Source organism: Xiphophorus hellerii, chromosome 2 (assembly GCF_003331165.1).
Source record: "Xiphophorus hellerii strain 12219 chromosome 2, Xiphophorus_hellerii-4.1, whole genome shotgun sequence".
NCBI classification, from domain to species: domain Eukaryota; kingdom Metazoa; phylum Chordata; class Actinopteri; order Cyprinodontiformes; family Poeciliidae; genus Xiphophorus; species Xiphophorus hellerii.
In genome coordinates, this window is record NC_045673.1 from 15,389,554 (window position 1) to 15,410,701 (window position 21,148).

The following is a 21,148-nucleotide window of genomic DNA, read 5'->3' on the forward strand; positions in this document are numbered from 1 at the left end:
AAGGAAGAATGTTTAGGTACTCTCTTAGGTGCTAGAAATTTGGTTTGAATTTACAGTATGTTCCTGTTTAGATCATTCCTTATTTATTTGCTATTTCGTGGCCTTTTAGTTTATTCATTGTGTTAGTTCATTTATTGATTTGGTTTGTGCTTTGGACTTTTTTTTCTTAGATTAGTGTTATATGATATTTATATCAGTTTCAGAGTTTTTTTCCCTCAAGCACTCTCTGCTTTGTTTCTCTTTCACCTTTCTCTCAGGCTGCAACTCTCCTCCCTTCTCAGCTGTTCCTTGTCCTTTGCGCTTTCACTCAGATTCTTTCCATTCTCATCTGATTAGCTACTTTGGTTTCTTTGTCGCTTCCACCTCTCCCTCAGTATTTAAGTTTCTTCCATCCATGACAGGCTCCTTCTGTGATGTACCTTGTTTTTCCTGCCTTTCAGTTAACTTGAGATTCTTGTGTCTTCTATAATTCCATTTAATAAGTCATGATTATCTTGAGTTCATGTCTGCAGTTTGGTCCTGCCTTAAAACTCCAATACTTAACAGGTACCTTCTTAAATATTTTATAATTTAGTTATTTTTAAAATGGCATTACATTGCTGTTGCAAAGCAAACATATTTCACATTTCTCTCCAATTTTCATATTGACTGATTTGACATTGACTTCTGAAGAGGTGTACTATACCCTTTTAAGAATGTCAAGCGGATTGATGCTTAACAAAACATACTGATTCTGTTTCAATAGTCTTATTAAACAAGCTTAAAATTAGCTGGACAGTCTGGAAAACTCAGCTTAAAACCAAACAAACACTGGTGGCTCCAAGAGAAATCGTAAAGTAATAAGAAATGTCACTTTTTGTTCCAACTCCAAGGATTATTTCTATTTTGTTTTCTTGTTTTGTTATTTTTTTTTGAAAAAGCCCTTAAACACTACATATGTCATTGTGTCCTTTCTTGTTTAATTTTCAGTACAATTTTTATCATTTATTGTTTACAATGTCAGAAAACTTAGAATTTTCACATATATTTTGCCAATATAATGATTATTGAAATAGAGCATAACCTGTTGCTCTTATGAATTGATATGACAATTTAGTGTTGGGCAGGTAATTTTTGAATACTGTGTGGTATGAGCTGCACTGGGTTGTTTTTTAATTGCATTTTTGTTTAAGCCTTATGAATCTTTCATAAATATATTATTGTTTGTGCAAACAACATTTTTAATTTTCCCTTAACTCAAATTTTAAAATACAGTTTTGTTTATACCTGCAGTAAAATATAATAGGTTATCCAAGTCTCGCATCTCCCTTTGAAAGAGTTTAACTTGGAAAACACAGCCAGCAAAACTCATCTGAACAACATCAATGAAGGTGACCCCTGAACAGCAGGGCAGACAGAGCACTGGCAACGCTTCAAACACAACTAAAAAAAAAAAAGAAAAAGTCTGATGATTCTACTTCATCCTCATTGTGTCTTCTGTCAAAAAGTCATCAGGAAAACCTTTTTGGATAATGTTGCAATTAGCAATGCATTTTGCATTTAATGTGACCTAAAATGGGGTTCTGTCAGAGGAATGGCAATATGAGCAATTGGATTAGTAGAGGCCACCAAAGAAAAAGAAAAAAAAAACAAAAACACTTTGGCCATGATTTGAATTGCTTATGAGAAAGACCTTTGTTGGCCTTTGGACTAAAAGCGACTGTTTAACTTCATAACTCAACACAGTTTTAGCTATTTTAATAGCACTTTAACACACCAATATTAATGGGAGATTATTAGGCTTCTTCACATTTTATAAACCACCTATCCAGCTATGCATGTGTCAGAGTAATATCTTACAGTTTACTGTTAATGACTGTTTTGTAATTGATAATGTTGGCAATTACATGAATACCTTCTCTGTTCTATTCATTATCCACAACAACAACAACCCTCTAATAGCTCATTCACTGAATGTATGGGGGGAGTGTGGTGCCGCACTCTATTCCTCTCTCCGTCACTATTTATAGCCCAAACAATTAAGCTGAGAAGACCTTCATTAGCCTGCTGCTATTCAGCAGGACCCTGAGTCGCCTTGCCAGCCAGCCAAACAGGTGTTCCTTAATAATCACAGCTGAATTGCCAGCAACACTGGTTTGCGATTTCCCCCCCATATGTTTCAAGTTGTTAGCGGTCCTCTACTGAGAAATGAATGACTTTCTAGCCTCATTACAATATCTTACAGTATTTACATGTGGATGTTGGCCTGCTGTCTGACCCTTAATGCAAGTGACATTCTGCTTCAGTACTAGAAACAGATATTAAAACAGGTATTACCATTTTTAAAATTGTAATATTTACCTGCCTGAGCATTCCCCTCACACAAATATTGCTTGCTCCAACTGCATGTTTGTTCTGAAAATAACATGGAGTATTTCCACATCGATGTCAGGATTTGCTCTGGTCGGCAGTGTCTTATGTTTTTCACAACTGAAAAACATATTCTCTATTAGACAAATTAATTACAGCTAACATATCCTGCCATTTTTTAACATTGCGGTTTCGGGAGCTGGCTGCAGTCCTCCACAGCATGTGCCAAAAGCCAGAAGATGACAGGCTGCCAGAGGTTTTAGAAATACTGCAATGACATGGCACCACTTCATCCAATTTGGCTCGCGTTCATCTATTATCTCATCAAGCAGTGCCAACATACAGTCTCTGTTTCTTGTATACTGGGATGATGATTTTGACTTGGTCTAAATTTAATATGAAGCTCTGAAAAAAAGTCACACAGGAAAGCAAGTGCATTTGAGGTGTTGGCTTAAAATACATTTGCCTCCAAAAAGCACACATCTTGAACTAACCTATTAGAAACTTTAAAAAATCATCGCATTGTCATTTGGGCTTTCCTTAATTCTTTAAAGGCATTAGTGTGTGCAAACTTACTAATTTGATTAATTTGATAGGAAAAAAATATATAATTCTCATTTGTCAGACATTTTGTAAATGTAAGTTATTTTGACTATTTTTACAGAACTTCACAGAAAACCATTATTTAGATTTTTCCTGGTCAGAGAGTGAGATAAAAAATGTAATGGGTTGTTTTTTGTCTAGTATGTATAAATACCTGGTTTCAATTATATAACAGAATTACATTTATTAGGTTTCTCTTCTCATTTGAAGTATCCTGTAAGTTTTCTGTACCAGTAGCTACATAGACATTTTTAGGGTATTCTTCTCAGGACTTTCAGACAAGTTACCCTCTTAATACAGCAGGTCAGTTTCAAAGCACAGCCAAATAGTATCACCATAGTCAAAGAGTTAAACACTGTCTTGCTTTGGTTGCCTTATTACCTTCTAGAAAATGTACGTTGCATTTTGTCCATTATGAAACTGAGCTGTTTTATGGAGGGTGGGAAGACGTAATGTGATTGGACATCAGGAAATCCAGTCCAAACTTCATTTGCTGCTAATATATTCCTCCCACTAACAATGTATTCAACTGGCTTCATTCTGTTGTCAAGATTGAGCCTGTCTGTGCCAGAACTGTACTTAACTTTTGTTGCTAAAATTAGATGACTGAATGCACTTGTCATATTTTCGACAAACATTCTTAGAACTGTCCAATATGGCATAGACATATTATTTATGTGAGTGAGCACTGCACATTTATATGACGGAAAACTTTCCCTAAATTAAAATAAAATAACAGAGATGTGACTAGAGTTTTCCTAACACAAATCAAAAATCATAAAAATAATTATAGTTCAGTATGTCAGAGGTATTTTTTTCACGTGTGGACGACGGAGATGTGATGGGGGTGACCCGCCAGCCTGTTAATTCTTGAAACCACAAAAAAATCACAAAAACTCATTCTATAGGATGGGCCATGAATTTCCATACTTTATATAAGTATTTTTCTTTCATATTTCAGATACCCAAAAAGATGTGTTTGACAAAAGAGCAAAGAATTGAAATTATACTGATGACTTGATCGGGAAGCAGTCACATGGTTGCACGAAACTTTAACAGAAAACATGGAACCAGCATCACACACGGCACTGTGGCAAAACTTATTTGCAAGTTTCAGAAAATTGGAAATGTTGCAGATCAACCACAAAGTGGTCCAAGACGTGCAGCGATTACACAGAGTCTCAAAAAAATAAAAACTGTTGTAAAATATAAAATGTTTATTTTTTTCTATGTATGGAAACTTATGACCCACCCTGTAGTATAAGTCTGACCCTTCTTTCTAAGAGTGAAATCACATGATGTCATATCTGTCAGATGTCTGAAACTGCAGATATTTGTGAAAATTGCCATAAATTGGTAATGTGACCAAAGAAAATTTATGTTTGTAAATAAAAATCTTAATACTGACATGAAAAACTACAATTCAGTAATATTGCTGAAATTAGTCACACCATGTTGGTCAAGGGTATTATTAAGTCTCAAGGTGGATTGATTCAGGTTGCTAATGCAGATAGCATCACAGGCCACCTCTGAAAGTGGTCCAGAATAAACCAGCCAAAGAGAATCATAAGGATTTTCAGGGTTATATCTTAGCACCAGGAATAAATAAGGCTGAGTAGTCTGAGCCAAAGAAAACATGTATTTTGTAGATGCACTTTTCTAACTACTCAGTAAACATGGCGTATTGTTTTCCAAAGAAATAAAATGGCATTCACATATGTATTTGAACCACACAAGAGTTCACTTCAACCGAACCGAGACCTAGGATTTTAGACAGACAGGAATTTGCTTTTTTGGTCCACATCAGGGTTTGATTGTGCCTTCACATCTCCCCAAACTATCCAGACTTTCTCAGCAAACAAGCTAGAGTTTGAATAAAATGGACTTAACAGTGCTGGTGTGACTAGATATATTTGGTAATAAGAAGAAGAACAATAGAAAAGAGTTCCAACACAAATTATGTAGATGTGTTTTTCAGAAAAGCATGAACATTATGGATTTCTTAGTTTGCAGAATTTATCATTTCTTCTTAATTATTTTTAACTTCACACTTTTCCATTAGCTGCAGCTTCCAAGCTTTGCATTGCTTTTTTTGTCTTTTATCCATAATAAGTCATGTCTCGTCCTATTATAGACCGATGTTACTATTCAGCCGGCAACTATTTACCTGACATTTTGCACTTGTTTAAATGAAGCTGTTGGTCCACAGTCTCACTGTAATTATGATGAAATACTAATTAGGAAGGCCTGACCTATGCAGACATGGCCACGCTCTCAAATGTCTACTCCAGATGGCAGCAGGTACAAAAGATGCTTGTGAAAGAGACCTTTGTGCATTAGGATAGAAAGGACCTGTCCTACTGGAACATTAGGATTCAAAACATGCCTCAGTCACTGAAGATTTTAAATTAGCAATCTGGACAGTGTTCAAAAAGGTTTTGTCAATTGACAGACAAAAAAGATAAAATGTGCATCATTGCATATCCAATTGTACATTCATGTTTATATTAAACAGATAGGAATTTTTTGCACCTACATTCATGAAAATCTGGATCATTTAGAGTAAAGTTTCTGACGTACAATAAAGATCCACTGTGTTTAAGACTAATCCAATATCCGGCTTATCAGCACAAAAATAAACAGGGTTTTATAATTGTGTTTTTTGTAAAGAGACACTTTATTACATGAAATTTAACAAATTTCATGTAATAAATTTCATATTACATGAAATTTAATAAATTTCATGTAATATGAAATTACATAAAAACCATAAATGTTTTTATGGTTTTATGTAGTTCCATAAATGTCTATTTGGTTAACATTTGTGTGGCACACTGTGCCCATGAGGAACTTATAAGCATTTTTCCAACAACAAATCCTGAAATAAATGCCGTCCTCAAAGAGAAGAAAAGCTCTTTTCTTTGAGAGAAGAAATGTTCAGATAAGGGAACAAGGAAGATGAACATTCTAACCTTTGTGCCACATAATGCCCCAAGTTTCACATTCATAAATGTTAATTTTAGGACGTGTTGATTTATTTAATTATAACACTTTTGGCTTTAACCTACTGTTTGTGTTACATTTAGATTTTAGCTCCAAATACCATGGGCCAAGCGTTCCTTTAGTACTTGAGGTTCTACAGCAGTATCCTCATTTTATTTACGGCTGTTCACCTCCAGCTACAAATTACAGGTGCTGTGCTGAAAACGGCCCGGTAGTAACTTCAGTCGAGAGCAAATACTGAAGCAGTGCAGCAATTGATGTTTACCAATGTTTCATGACCTATTAGAGCCATTGTAATTACACTTTCAACTAAGAAAAGAAACAAAACATGTCACTGTCAAAAACTACAAAAATGTTAGCGCTATTAGAGCAGAGGACACAGAGATGAGAGAGTTCTGTGAAAGTAGGTTGGAGAGTAAGCCAAGCTGCAGAAAGGCTGTACCTCCGGCTTAAAGAGTGTTCCTTAGGTTGACAGAGGGTACCATTTCTTACCAAAGTGATAGAGCCCTGACCGAGAGCAAAGGATCAGATTGAAGCAGCATATTTTCCTCCCTCTGCCTGTAGTGCTTTAAGCATTTCATACATAGCTTTACTGGAGCAACTTGATGAATTCAAAGTCAGAAGTTGTGTCAGTGGCCAAATCATCTTTGTGTTTGAGACCGGTGGCTTATTTTGGTAAAAAAATAAAATAAAATAATAATAATAAGAGAAATATTCTTGACCAAAATTTGATGATTGTAGGGCCCAGTTCTAAAGCATCTGCGATTGTAGTTTTTCCATGTTAAAACCAAAGAAATTTAGATCTAGAAATGACAATGTCCATGTTTCCTTTGAACAAACGCTATATATATGGACTTACATGTAGCAAAACTAAATTCTTAGTAATTAGATCATCTACACCTGTGCTGAATGTTGTAAGTAGAATGTTAAAATTATTAGTTAAAGGAATTCTTCTTCTGCCCCATTGTGTTAAATGACCCTCCTCACGAAATGCTTGTCAGAATGGCTTGTGGCAAATTCTAACAAAAGCACTTAAGAGAAAAAGCTTTCCCCATTGTTTATGTAGTGCATTTCAGCCACTCGGCAGAAAAGAAGAAACACTAACTGAGTAAGTAATACTAACTAACCATTAGACACTAACTAACTACAGTTAGTAGTTAGTTAGCTTTCACAAAAGCTAGTGTGTTTTGTGAAAGGTGAGATGTTGAGATGGCTTTAAGTCAGCCTACCTGAATGTTGTTACAGCCCATCTCTCTCCTTTGATGATCAAAGTTTATCGCATTTGCTTCTTCCACAAGGATAATTCACTATGTGACACATCTCAAATAATCTCAAACTGGTTTATTGAACAAGTTCATGATAGTCCAGATCTGGCGACAATCTCTAGATCTTGACCCAATAGAAAGTATTTGAGATGTAGTGGAATGGAAGAGTCGCATAACGGATATGAACTGCTAGTCTGTCAATGGGACAAAAATCTATGCAGAATATTTCTAACACCATGTTGGATCTACACTATATTATATTATCAAGGCAGTTGTTAATGACAAGATTTTGCTTGCAAGGTGTACAATGAAGAGGTGATTATGTAGGTCAAGTATGTGTTTTTAGGTATCATTGTTAAAGGGTATACACAGGAGTAGTTTCAAGTAACAGCCAGATGCAGTTCCTTCCAACTGGCTTTCAGTATGCTTTTGCTTTTCTTGTTTTGTTTTTTTTTGTATTGTCATCCTTCTTCAATAATACATGCCACATATGCTTGCTACTGAGTCTAATGTTTGTGGTGTGGGATTTACGTTGGATTAAGCTTCAAAAGAATGGCTGGCAATCTATTGTTTGTTACTGGCAAGCTACATTCCCAATAGGGGGCCTCTTTTTCAGCAGTTTCTGTTTCTAAGAAAATAGTTCCAACATAATATAATTTCATTTCATTTCGACATTGTGTGAAATGTATGCTTTTGGAGGGCCATTGATTTCAAACATTATGTGTATTTTTTCCCTTATGGCTCTACTCAGCCACAATAATGTCAATAATGAGTTATTTAGTCAAAGCAGACATCCTGTTTGACTAAGAGATTCGACACACATAATTTCTTAAACAATTGCGAATGAATAAATTATATTCTTTGTTAAATAATTTTGTCTTGATGAACAATCTTTGTCTGTAAAATCAAATGAAGTCTGTTTTTCCTGATTTTGATGATGTACATAATTTCATTATGCTTAGCTGAATACTTTTTTGTCATTCTCAATCAGCACCAATTATAAGCACTTCATCACCACCTCCCTTCTGTGAATCATTGGTGCCATAAAAGGCTAAGGATAGTGGTTCATCAAAATATGCCCCCTCTTTCATGGGTACAACACTTGTCCAGCATTTCAAGGGTTCTGAATGCATACAGACAGACAATGACCCAATCTAAATGTGCATGAAATGCTTTCTCTTATCTTTGCATGCCTGTGGTTAACATAGGAGTACTGACAGGAAAATAAAAAAAGGTGATCATCAGTGCTACACTGCCGTCAGACACAGGACAAAAGTGTTTGCCGTACTTGAACAAAAATTGGATAGTTTTAACAAAACATTGGTTCAAAAACTGTGAACCAATTTGTTGGCTGAGAAAAGGGATAAGAAGAATGTTGCTAATTTTTTGAAGACTACACAACAAGGTGCCTTTGACATTTGCTCCAAAGATAATTCCTAAACTTTTGCTGCAGTGTGACAATGACAAATACATATTTCTCTCTTGTATATGACCTTTTGTTTGATCAGACTTCTCTAAACCCCTTTCACATGATGTATCTAATAATGTTATCTAGTCTGTTGTCTGTAGCTAAATTGAATTACCCAGCATGCACTTCTTCTTAAGACTGACTATTCTTTTTGTGTAATCTGAAATACTACGTAATGTGATGACAATTCTTGACATTATCAACCCTGAAATTGCTGTTCCAACTGGGGAGTTTATGGGTGGATTTTGTGATTAACCATTTTTATGTACTGGGGCTTTATGTGCTATTTTAAAAACTAGAGGTGGTTTTAGTTGTTCAGATATTGCTAGGCCTAAAATATTTATAATAGTTTCTAAAATCTAAAATCTTTATCATGTGGATAAAGAGAGATTATTGATTCTAACCCAAATATCACTTGTTCAGTAATCCCAATTTCATTATTCTCTTCCAGTCACTCTTTGTAGCCTTAAAATTAAATACCACTTTAGTAATTAACCAAACCTCAAACCCATGACCAAACTCTTTTTTATTGGGACAATCCAGGCCTGAATATGTGTTGTTTTACCCAGCGGGTTTGGGAGGTTCTATTAATAACAATTTACTCTACATTGTTATACCTGCTTGGGAAAGAAGAAAACTCAACATTATTTCAGTTAACTTAATAAGAAATTTTGGATGGAAAAAAATTTAAAAAATCATATTATTGTTTTTCTTTGGTCTATGTTCTATGAACTGTAAAGTCTGCTTCTGCAATGAAGCTCCAATATTGTACGTAGTAATATTTTTAAAATGGCATCTCCAAAACAAACTGGAGATGACAAACTACACATGAGACTGTGTCTCATGTGCAGCATGAGACACAGTCCAACAGTAATTTACAATATCAAGAAACAACAAAAAAAGTTAGAAAAAGAAAGGTTCAAAAATATCCAGTCACAAATGAATGGTTTATAAAAAAGTAATATCAGTGCTATTTTTATGATTAAAATGTTTTAATGATATTGCCTAAATTGAATGTGAATGAGGAAAAACATAATCAACATTCTCTTAGTATAAACATCTGAAACTGATTTTACTCACCAGTGAATTTTGAATCACAGTTCAGAGCAACCTCACCATGTCTTGCCTTTCTTGCTCCCAAACTTAATACAATGGGAATAGGGAATGAGGGATTGTGAGATAAAAAAAAGGCAGCAGGCCTATTTGGAAAGGAACTTTTCGTAAGTAGTAACTCCATGGACATGTATCCAATAGATTGGGTGCCGAGCTGTGAAGACCATAAGATGTTCCTGAAAAGTATCAAGGAGATTCATTTAATACGCTGAAGGCTTTTTGAGTCCACTGCTGGTACTAATGCTTGACCTGTGCAGAGGTAGGCACCAATTGTCATTCAGGCCATGCTCTCCGCTCGCATGAATATTCCTTCAAATTAAGCCAGAGGAAATCGTTTGAGTATCTGAAGGAAAAAAGGAAAGTGAAGGGTACAAGGCAAAGCTGGAAAAACCAAGATAGTATTCCAGAAATTATATTGGTGGTGGCATTGGAGAGGTGTGTTGCTTCCAATCTTTATCCCCTGATCCTCTTTTTGGCGTCCAACTTGTCTCCAGCAGTGGTGGGGGCATAGAGTGATAGAGCAGTGTTGAGTATTGCTGCTGCGTTCTTTCTCCTACCAGCAGTCTCTGCTCAAATAAATGCCTGGTCTGTCACAGTTCTCTGCTGCAATGCATTAGATTCATCCTTCCCCTCATGCACTCTCTCACTCGTGCTTGCCTCCTCCCTTCTTGCTCACTCTTATTTGTTCACTTGAGCTCAATCACACGTGAGGAGACACAGAGGGAGAATAGAATACAAATAAGCGTTCTTAACGAACTAGTTGTTCTTGGATTTGATGTATTTTGAGAAGTCAGAATGAAGGAGAAACTGGTTTGAGTTTATGTGGTCTATGAGTCACTCCCTGTCTTGACTGGGAGGGAAGACTAAGTCACTGCGCATTGGTATGAGTGTACACCTTTTCTTATGGGAAACAAATCATTTTAAATAACTACCAGTAGTTTAAACATTAGCAGCCAAAAGAAAAATAAATAATTGATGAGTTGATATATTTTTTTAAATTTCAGATAACTTTAGTCTCATAATGATCATATTTACCAAGACACTTGCAAAAAAAAAAGGTTTGAAAATCTTTCTTTTTAATTTATTTTTTGCTGGTTCACTAAAAATTCTTCCTAAGTGCAAAGTGTCAGGATGCACTTGAGAGCACTCCAGTAATGAAATTAGCCTGAGTTAATTTACCATATTATTAATTTTCATTAGCTGCAACTGTGCATATCCTACTGCAATATGTAAAACACTATTTCATGGAAGTGGTCATTAGTAAGAAGTGTCATCACACCTCCTTCAGAAACCCAGAATAGTAAATGTGGCTTCATTTTTTATTTTTACATTACTTGCTACATTACATTATTTTTATTGTAGTATTAAATTGTTATTATACAGTTTTATTATCTTTTTAATGTTGTTAATCTAGTATTATGAATGCTTATGAGCAGGGGTGCAGCCAGGAATTTTGGGCCCCACTATTTGAGAAGTAAGTTAGTCTATATTGATTAGTTCCGTGTTTGGCTGGCTAGCTTAGTTGCTAGTGATGGCAATTTTGACTCTTTTCAGAGAGCCGGCACTTGTGGCTTAGCTCCAAAAAAGAGCCAGCTCTTCGGTTCTCAAGCAGCTCTTAGTTTAGTATCTGCAGCCCTATATATTATCATAACTTAGCAAGTAGTTCCCCATATGAGAAGCCTTGCACTTGATTAGTTTTATGTATTTGCTATGTTACAAAATCACACATTCTTACGTTTGTGTAATATTTTAATCAAAATTTTAATTAACAAAAATAAATGAACAAAATACTGCAAGCAAATATACTGAACAGACCCATAATAATAACAACAATAATAATATATTATCATTCTATAATATTTATAATCTTCAGCCAGATGCTGCTTCTTTTACATGTGCCCATTATATTTATGGGTTTTTGCAACACACTCTTCTTCACCACTGCCTATTAATTCTAACCCGACTATCAAGTCTTTCCCTGCATAATGGTAGGGTCCCATATCCTCACACGTGATTGGCTACAAGGCTGCTAATCATGCTAATCAAAATAAAGTTCTGCTGTGAGCAGATAGCGCTTCCATTCAAGAGTGAGAATTAAGCAGCAAAAGGGGGGAGATAGTGGGGAGATAGCTAGCTCCCTCCCTTCCTTTCTCTTTCCACCTCTCGTGCAGTGCGCTGCTCTTTGCGCTGTTGTGTTTGTAGCCCATCCAGTAGGATGCAGACCAGTTCTCTGTGAAGAGCAGTTCCTGTCGTTCACTTGAAAGAGCCAGCTCTAAGAGCCGAAACGTTCGCGACGACCCGCCACTACTAGTTGCTACCGCAGCAAGTTAGCGCAACACTCTGCTATCAAAGGCAACATGTAATTTCATCACATTAGTATCACTGTACCTCTGTCTCTGTCACGTTTTTGGTTTTCTTCTTTTCTCTTCTTTGAGCTCCAGACAATGGACCTTACCAAGCTCCGCCCACAACCGACCCACGTGACCGCAAGTCTCACAAGCAAAGCCTTGCATCGCGTTGTTTCTATGTAAACGTGACTAGATTAGTGCATCATTTCTACCGGATTTTCACAATATATCAGCTACTACAATGGACAGAGGAACTAACAAGTTCATGTCATCATCTGGGAGGAGGTCACTGGTTTCTCAGTCACAAGCTGGTTGTAAACCTGAGGCCAGCAGGCCTCAGTCAGTTATGGTAGATCTGACATTTGGTTTGATGACGTCAATATGAGAAGCTACAGACTGATAGGAGGAACCAAAGAGCTCTGTAAAGGTAAAGGCAAATCTTCTGAAGTTGATATATAATTAATTTAATTTCACATAATTATCGCGGTAGAAGCCATTTGTTTGTTAAAATTTTATGAAATATATTTGTTCTATTTGATGTTTGTTGTGAATGACGTAAACTCACAAACGAACAAGGTAATTAGTCCAACGTTTAGAAACTACAGCGGCTGTAATGCGCCACAGCAAAGGTAAACAAAGGTAAAATAACCCGAACAGGTGATCAACTCAAAACCACTCGTACCTTTTTACTCTCTCTCTCTCTTTGTAGTTTAAGCACACCTATTACCGTGGCAACCGCCTGCGCCCCGCAAGACGAGCAAAGATTAGTTAAAAACATAACATTCAGTCCGTTACGATATCAAGTTTCCAGGCTTGATATTTATTTCTCGATTATTAATCAGCGCTTCCCTGAACACAGCGATGGTTGATTGACTAGCTGTACTTGGTGCTAGCGTGGCTGACACGAGTAACAGTTTAGTCCAAAGCCTTTCCTGCTAAAATAAAATCTTCAGTGTATGTCAGATACAGTACACATTGCATATTGATCTGTTTAGCTAACGTAAGACTGTGTAGCAGACAGGCTTCAAGGTGTAGAAGTTGTATCAGTTCTGCCTTTATGCTGTACTTAGCTAACGGGAAGCTAAGTGTGTTTGTGAGACTGCCACTGCACGTGACCACGTAGAATGGGCATCAGCCAATGAAAAGCGGCCCCTCTTGTAAGGTCCATTACAAAACTCACCCTCTCATTCCAACAGGGCAACATTACTGAGAAGTGGTGGAGAGGCGCTCAGGCCGTAGGAATGAACCAACTAGTGGAGAAGAAGGAAGAGCTAAGCAAAGTATCATTGCTATTAAATGTAGCTTTTCATATTCTTTGCTATGCTGCTTACGGAGCCCCACAGGGGACATTTAGGATTTTTTTTTCTTTTGTGTTACCAAAAGTATTACATTCCCTTGCAAAAAAAATTTGCATTCCCTTGCAATACTTTTGCGTTACCTTGCAAAACTTTTGCATTCAATTGCAATACTTTTACGTTGTAGAACATGATTTGGTCTGATGAAACCAAAGATGAGCCAAAAGACAAGCTTAACACAAAATACCCAGAGTGAAACATGATTTTATCTGGGTGTATCTTCCCTGAGATAGGAGTATTTTTTTTTCTTTCTTTCTTTTTGGTGGATGAACAAGATATGTATATGTACAGTTTCAAATATCTGTAAATTTTCAACCAAAACCTGTGGCTGCTTGCTGAAAAAAGAAATTTTGTTTTCTAGTATCACTGTAAATCCAAGCATTTGTCCAAATTACCAAAAATAATGACTTCATAAAAGCAGAGATAATCTTTTTGAAAGTTTAGTCAAAGTCTAGAACTCAGTATGGAGGACTCACCTGGGGAAGTCTCTGAGTAACTTTGAAATTTAGCAAAACTTATACATTGTGTTTTTCAAACTACATGCCACAAATAAATTAAAAAACTGATGTGCATGTTCATTCAACTTCTATGCCGTTTGACTACATTGTCAATATTTTTGCTCTTGGCTTCTGGCAAACTAGGGCACCTTATAACAATTATTTTCTTCTTGGTACTCACAATCGTCAGATTTATGAAAGGCAAATTTAATAGCTGTTTTTGACAAATGATTTTCCCACCACAGCTGTAGATTTCTACAGCCTCCCACCCTCAGAGTAACCATTTCAGCTTCTTCTCTAATTAATGCTTTGCTTGCTGGCCTATCAGTTTAGGTAGACATCAACCCGTACTTGGTTTGCAGGTTGTGCCATTATTTTCTCTTTTTGGTTAGAATTTCCAAGTGCTTTGTAAGATATATGTTTATATTGGGTTATAACCCAACTTTACTTTAACCCTCCTGTTATGTTCCGGGTCAAATTGACCCGTTTTAAAATTTACAAATTAAAAAAAAAAAATAGAAGATTTTTTTTGATGAAACGTTTTCCTATGGTGCACTCTAGACATAGTGAAATTTATCATTTTAACATTTGTCCAAACCTAGTCTACTTTACATCGATCTGTTGGGTATTTGACCCGCAGTAGGTTAAAGTGCAAAAAAGATTAAAATGCCAATTCTATAGTTTCCTTGCAGTTAGACCAATTTCACACACAAATCACACAAACGCACGCACCCACACCAACAAATTCCACTATCTCTTTACTCACTAGAAACTGCGAGAAAGCAGGTTCACACAACCCGGGAATCTTTTGTTCCTGTGGACAAACTCCCCACACTGAGTGAATCAGCAGAAGTGAGAAAAACATAATACTTCTGCTGACTAATCTGATTTAATCAGAGGTCAATTACCAGAACATATGGTGTACAATTCAATTATAAGATCATTTGGTAAAAAAAAAAGATATATAAATAATTACCAAGGTCAACTTCAGAAACATTGTTTTTTGTGTCTAGGTTTTTTCATGGCATTAAAATCTAAATCCATTTTTATGTCCAATGAGTAATGAGGTTGTCATCATGACCTTATTCCTGAAAATAATAAAACATCATTGACACAAATTGATGAATGGTGGTATTGGAGCAGATCAAAAAGTTTGGAGATTTTTGGTTTGACTATGCATGATAACACTCCTGGGTCAATTGACCCACAACATTTGCGTACCAGAAACGAAAACAGAGGTAGCTCACAACTTATCCTGACCTTCTGGTGATTTCTAAAGTTAATTGGTTTTATTTAGGTGTGTTAAAGAAAAAGGGGCAACCAAAATTCAGGTACCTTTGATTTATGTAAAAGAATTGAAATAGCACTTCTATTTGCACTCATGGTTCTGCTCTATTTTGTTTTGGTCCATCCAACTTTGCAGCAAAGTGTTTTGACTTCACACTTTGTATTCTGTGGTGCTAATAATCTATTTGTTTTCCTGGTGGAAAGATGCAATTCTTTTAATTTTTTCTTTATTTTATTTGTACTTTTTTTCTGTTTCTATTAAAGATTCCTGGAAGTATTTTTTTTTGTCAATTTTTGTTTAATTTCAATGTAATAGCAATGTTTAAACACATTTTATCAGTCTCAGGCTATGTCATTGTGTAGAATTAGAGATGTGGAGAATTACTCTATTTAGTAACTTTTCAGCCAGTTCTCTTTAATGATTAAAAGCAGAACAAGCTAGTGTAACAGAGACAGTATAATGTCACCATGCCTAGGCCAGCAAGTTCAAAAGTATTTCATTTTACAGGTATGATTACCTCTATTAAGTCTACTGGCACTGATTGCTTTTTGTCAATAAGCACAGTGATTCCTCCCTGTAGAATTTTGAAATTATTCTATTTTAAAATGTGTTTGTATCATAATAGTGTCTCATACTGTTTTCTTACATCAGATAACATAACTACACAACATAATCTAATACTGGCCATTCTACCTGCAATGATTTGTTTACCAAATTGAATCTGCAGTCTGGATCCCAACACACTTGGGGCTTTCCAACATGTCAATCACCAGCAAAGGCTTTAGCACTAAGATGTTTTGTCCCACTCTGGAGTCCAAATACAAAAACACATTCAATGAGGTTAGATTATGTATCCTAACATAAAATGTCTGACTGTCTATCACAATTAAACCAAATAGGCTTCATGAATTTGAATAACCCCTCCCCCCCTCCAGGGCACATTATCAATGTTTGATTTGAAGCAGCATCTGGAGACTCAAAAACAACATTTTTCTTTGGAGAACAGAGCAAAATATAGTACACCAGTCAGTGATTCTCAGTAAACAGTTAGTGCCTTACAAATAAAAGAAAATGCTAGGCTGGTGTGAATGGCGTAGTTGCACATGTTGATGCATACTCGGTTAAGAGTTACACTATGATTGTGGTAAACGTCTCTAAATTGACTAAATTTTATGATTTAGTTAATCACTGTTAAAACTCAAAAATGTAAACAATAACTAACTTTTGTCTGCCAACATAAAGAGCATCTTTTGTAAGAAAAATATTGATAATCTTTAGATGTAATAGTTCAAAGAATATGACTGATGCTTCCTTAAACTGTTCATTTATGACCATGTCTAGATAAACTAGACATTTTTTAAGTTCTGTTGTCTTAAAAAATATATTCCAAAGAATAGAAGGTACTTTTATGTCCTCTTTCCAATTACCTTTACTATGTAAAATTAATATTTTTGCCATTTCTGATGCTTTAGTACAATGAAAAAAAAGAACTATTCAGATTATACTTTTGGTCCTTGTTATATGTGACTTTATAATCAGTGAAGGGAGTCAAAACTTTAAGAGTCTACTCAGTTTTAACAAAAATGTGGAAAACCTTTTTTTTTATGCCTTAACTTTTTCCATATAGTTTTCCATATCTCACTGGACTCTTTACCCATGAATAAGCGATCACTTAAACATCCACCTGTGTTTTCCAGAATAAAAGCACCTTCCAGCACCAGCACAGGTGCAAAATTGTCAGAATTTTCATGCTTAATAAATTCAGCAAGTCAAGACAAGACATTGGGAACATGACTCTATTTTTGCCATCATCGCTGGTCTTTGCTTGTGCCTTTCTGATTATTAATTACAATTAATGTTTTGAGTCTTGCCTTCTCTCTGCATGCTGCCTTTTTGCATCTGTCATACAGTGGAGCCAATGTAAACCAAACCTGGAATTTTCTTTGATCCAGTTGCTATATGATGAGGGAAATTTTTACCATCAAATTTCTCTCCATCCGGTGTTAACCACCTGAGTACAGTCACTCATCTGCAGAGTTCTTCTCCTTGCTGCGCAAGCTCCTGAGGATCATCCTTGCTCACAGGTCTCACCTGAACTTTTCCCTTTCTGTCTGGAAGGTTGGTCAGTTGTGACTGGAACAAGGTTGTTGCATTGGTTACTTGCTCATCTCTGTCTGCTTCAGAACTGCACAGAGTTGCTGCGATCCAGTATTGTTGTCTTTTTGCATCACTAGTTAAAAAAATGTAATATAAAAAATATTCATGCAAAAATTACAAGTCAAAACCATTTTATCTTTATTATAGCATAAAGCTTGACACCTTGATGTGACCTGCATGAAGATCGTTAGACTCCATGCCCATGTATTAATCAGTAACTGCGTCTTGCAGTTGATAGTGAGTGAGTGCACATAGTTAAATGGCGGTTTCATTTCGGATTTGCCAAAGAGGCTTGTCTTTCAAATGGCATGTGATGACAACCTCGTCTTCTGCTTGGAGATTAACAACTAGGCAGGCTGCATGGCTCTATATGCTCTTGAGCCTTGATCCAACTTGGAGAGGTTTGGAGGTCAGAATTTATCTAAACAGCAGATGGTTTGTTTGGTCTCAATGGGAGTGTTCTAAAAATTTAATGAATACACAAATGAAAGTATACTTAGCTGTAATAGAAACTGGTTGTGGGAAAAAGCGGCTGAAATATTGAGTTCACGACATCCATATAGTGACTAGAAAATTGAAGAAATGTTTCAGTCTAATCACTACAATACACAGGAACAAGGGAGTGTATCTGATCTCTAGTAAACAGCAGCACCCCTAATTTGTTAACAAATGCCATAAACAGCCAGACAGTACACAGAATGCAGCCTACCTTGAAAGTGCACAGCTTCCAATATCAATTGACATTGAATGCAATTTGACCCTTCTGCTCAAACAACCCAGTAAATAAAAGTATTATACACTTTCATAAAACTGATTAGAAGTATAGCTTTGACTATCCAAATGGAAATGTTAGGCTGCACCTGTCACATTGCAGTGTTGTGGCAGCTGTAAAGTAGTTGAACCATACCATTAGGTAGAAGTTTAAAGGTATAGCTTAGTAGTAAAATGATTTGCTCCTCTGAGCTGCATCTTTCCCATGTCTGAAGGTTATGCAATTAAAAGTGGAATAACTATGCATCAACAGATCATAGTATACTTTAAGAATAATAAATGTAAGCAAGGCAAAGTTTAGATATATAAAACATGAATTATACACATAGTGTTATGGCTCCTGTGCTGAAGAGATAATACTAAATCAATATGCTATGATGAGGCTGATCAGGTTGATCATGTGATACGTGACTAAGGCTAAGACTGTAATCTCTGCTTGGTTATTCCTGTCCGAAAACCAGCTTTAAAGAACATAACTGAATGCATTATTTAGTTGTTACCAATAAGATCAAGCTTAATTACAATATCTTATTTTTCAGACTAAAAACTGACCAAATGACAGCGTTGACTTGAAAGGAAAAAACAGGCGGTGCTGAAGTGGAGGCTTTCTTTTACCGTAGCGCTTAAGCTAGATGTGTAGTCGACACATTGAACTGACCTGAGTGCAGTTGCTGGATGGATGAGTGGATGCTGCCTACTGAGGTGTGAACTTTACTGATGTATTAGGATGACAAATGGAGTCTGGGACATGACTGAGAAATGTTGATTGTTTATTGTACGAGTTTTTTCATTTTGAGAACTTTTAAGGAGACAAGGATTTGGGGAAGAGGATGGAAGGTGTCTCCGATTTAAATTAAAAACAAATAAAAAATATCACACAGATATTTTTGCTCTACAGCAGTGAGCATTTTGATATACGGAAATGTTGCATAAAGGCAACTGTTTTTTAAAGTTTTGAATAACTCTGTAGAAGCAGTTTCTTTCAGTAGTTTATTCTCTTTAACCATAATGAATCTAAAAAGATATTTACTTCAGCAGCTCTTTTTTTTAAGGCATAATTCAAAAGTCACCCTTAGGCAACATATATGGTCTAACAAAGATTACAGAAAAAATATCTGTAGACAAATGAGAAGGCCAAGGTTAAGCTTGCAGGCCTGCCATTGGGCTAATTGCCTACGATTTTTTCTGATGACATTTCAAAGGACAAATAATGAGAACATTGTAAAAGTTGTAATTACTACCTTACGGGGAACAGGATCCTAACCTCAACCTGCAAAATGTCGCTTTGTCTGAACTAAGAATCAAGCCTTTAAGCCTCCAAGTTACAGCACTTTCATGAAGCTTTACCTGTCTTGTAAAAATGTCCCTTTAGAGACACCACAGCCTCCTTCAGCGAAGCTAGCAAACTGCTCAGTCTCTGCCTAACAAATCTTACTGAAACCACTGATCGCAGTGGGATCAGGTGATAGGAGAACATGCAGCCCAACCGAGGAGGAAAGCTTCAGTGGCCATTGAAAAATCTATTGGGAGCCAAGAACAGATATTGCAGAAACAAAACATAACAGGATTGCAAGACATCTCTGCGTAGAAAACATGAGAAGTACAACAAACGACTTGCAAACGACTGGGCAAAGAGGGCTGGCAGCATGCAGATGTCATATCCCTCAAAAAAGAAAAAAAAAGCTGCTTCTTCTACTTGATCGTTGTTGCTTCAAACATGTACTGAGATATTTTTACAAAGAGCAGATAGAATAAAAATTCTGCATTGTAGGTGGTCAGAAGCCATGAAATTTTAATAAATCCAAAAAATATGTAATTAAAACACCCACCATAAAAGAGGAATGTTTAGTTTTCCTCTCGTCACTCAACTTTAAATCTCAAGAAGTAAGCAAATGGCATCTGCAGACTGTTATCCCTCAAGTTACCTACAGCTTACTTAATCAAAACAACCTCTAATCCTGGTGTAAGACGCAGAAGATCTGCAGAGCATTAAGGCACACCTGCAGTACATAAGCTGATTTCTAATGTATAATGCTGCCAGTGACAAGAGAAACACCTTCTGCAGAGACAGGGGAAACTGCATTAGCATAAGGACGCTTGCATGTTAACATTGCCATATGTCTCTTTTCTTGAAATCTGAAGCTACATTCCCCTGAGGTTCCCACACACAACTGACAGACAGCTTATGAAATGAGCATCATAAACATGTGATAACTTTTATAATTAAACCAGTCTCAAATGGTGTAAATTTGTTGGAAAGATGAGACACAGTTGATTTAAACAAAGTAAATATGTAACATTCAAACTACAAAAACATCTAATCTGTTAATGCTTGTGTCAGGCAAGTTTTTTTTTTTTTTTCTAACTTACTTTAATTTTGACAAGCACTGGATCATGTCCCTAAATTGTCTATGCATTTTCTGTGTGCTCTTAATCTTTTTCAGGGTCACAGCAGGCAGTTGCTTATCCCTGCAGTCATTGGACAAGAGCTTCATTACTGGCATGATCCAGGGGTGCTTGTCTATTTACTCTGTGTGCTTCTCCTCCTTCTACTTCCTTCGCTTTCTGTGCTGCTGCCTCCTCCAAGGGTAGGGCTGTTCCAGAGGGTCAGCATGATTCCCTGCAGCATGGATGTCTCATCAGGACTATAAGAGGACTAGTAAGATGCTCTTGCTTCACCAGTTTTTTTTTTTTGTTGTTTGTTTTTTTCATAAATGTAGCAGTAAGCCAGCATTTTTAGTCTCTTGCCCAGATTTTTTAATTTCATTTTCCCAGAACGTCTCTGAAGTGTGGCTATTCTTTGCAGCTTAAACCAGAACATCTATCAGTGTTCAGGTGACTTTTTGGTCCAAGCCTTGCTAACATCTCACATTTAAAGCTTATTGTTGTTCACAGAAGCTCACTGCTGGTCCTCCATCACTAATCCACTTA

At 36.2% G+C, this 21,148-nt stretch overlaps 1 protein-coding gene and 1 long non-coding RNA gene across 2 annotated transcripts in view; one reads left to right on the forward strand and one right to left on the reverse strand.

Moving 5' to 3' along the window:
- Positions 1-10,372, reverse strand: part of lrrc4ca (leucine rich repeat containing 4C, genome duplicate a) — a 124,957-nt gene extending 114,585 nt beyond the window's left edge. The window contains 1 exon segment of the mRNA XM_032546759.1: positions 9,769-10,372. The gene's annotated coding sequence lies outside the window, so the exon portion shown is untranslated.
- The window catches only part of LOC116708765 (uncharacterized), a 64,003-nt gene that overhangs the window by 7,968 nt on the left and 34,887 nt on the right, over positions 1-21,148 (forward strand). The gene's annotated exons all lie outside the window — the stretch shown is intronic.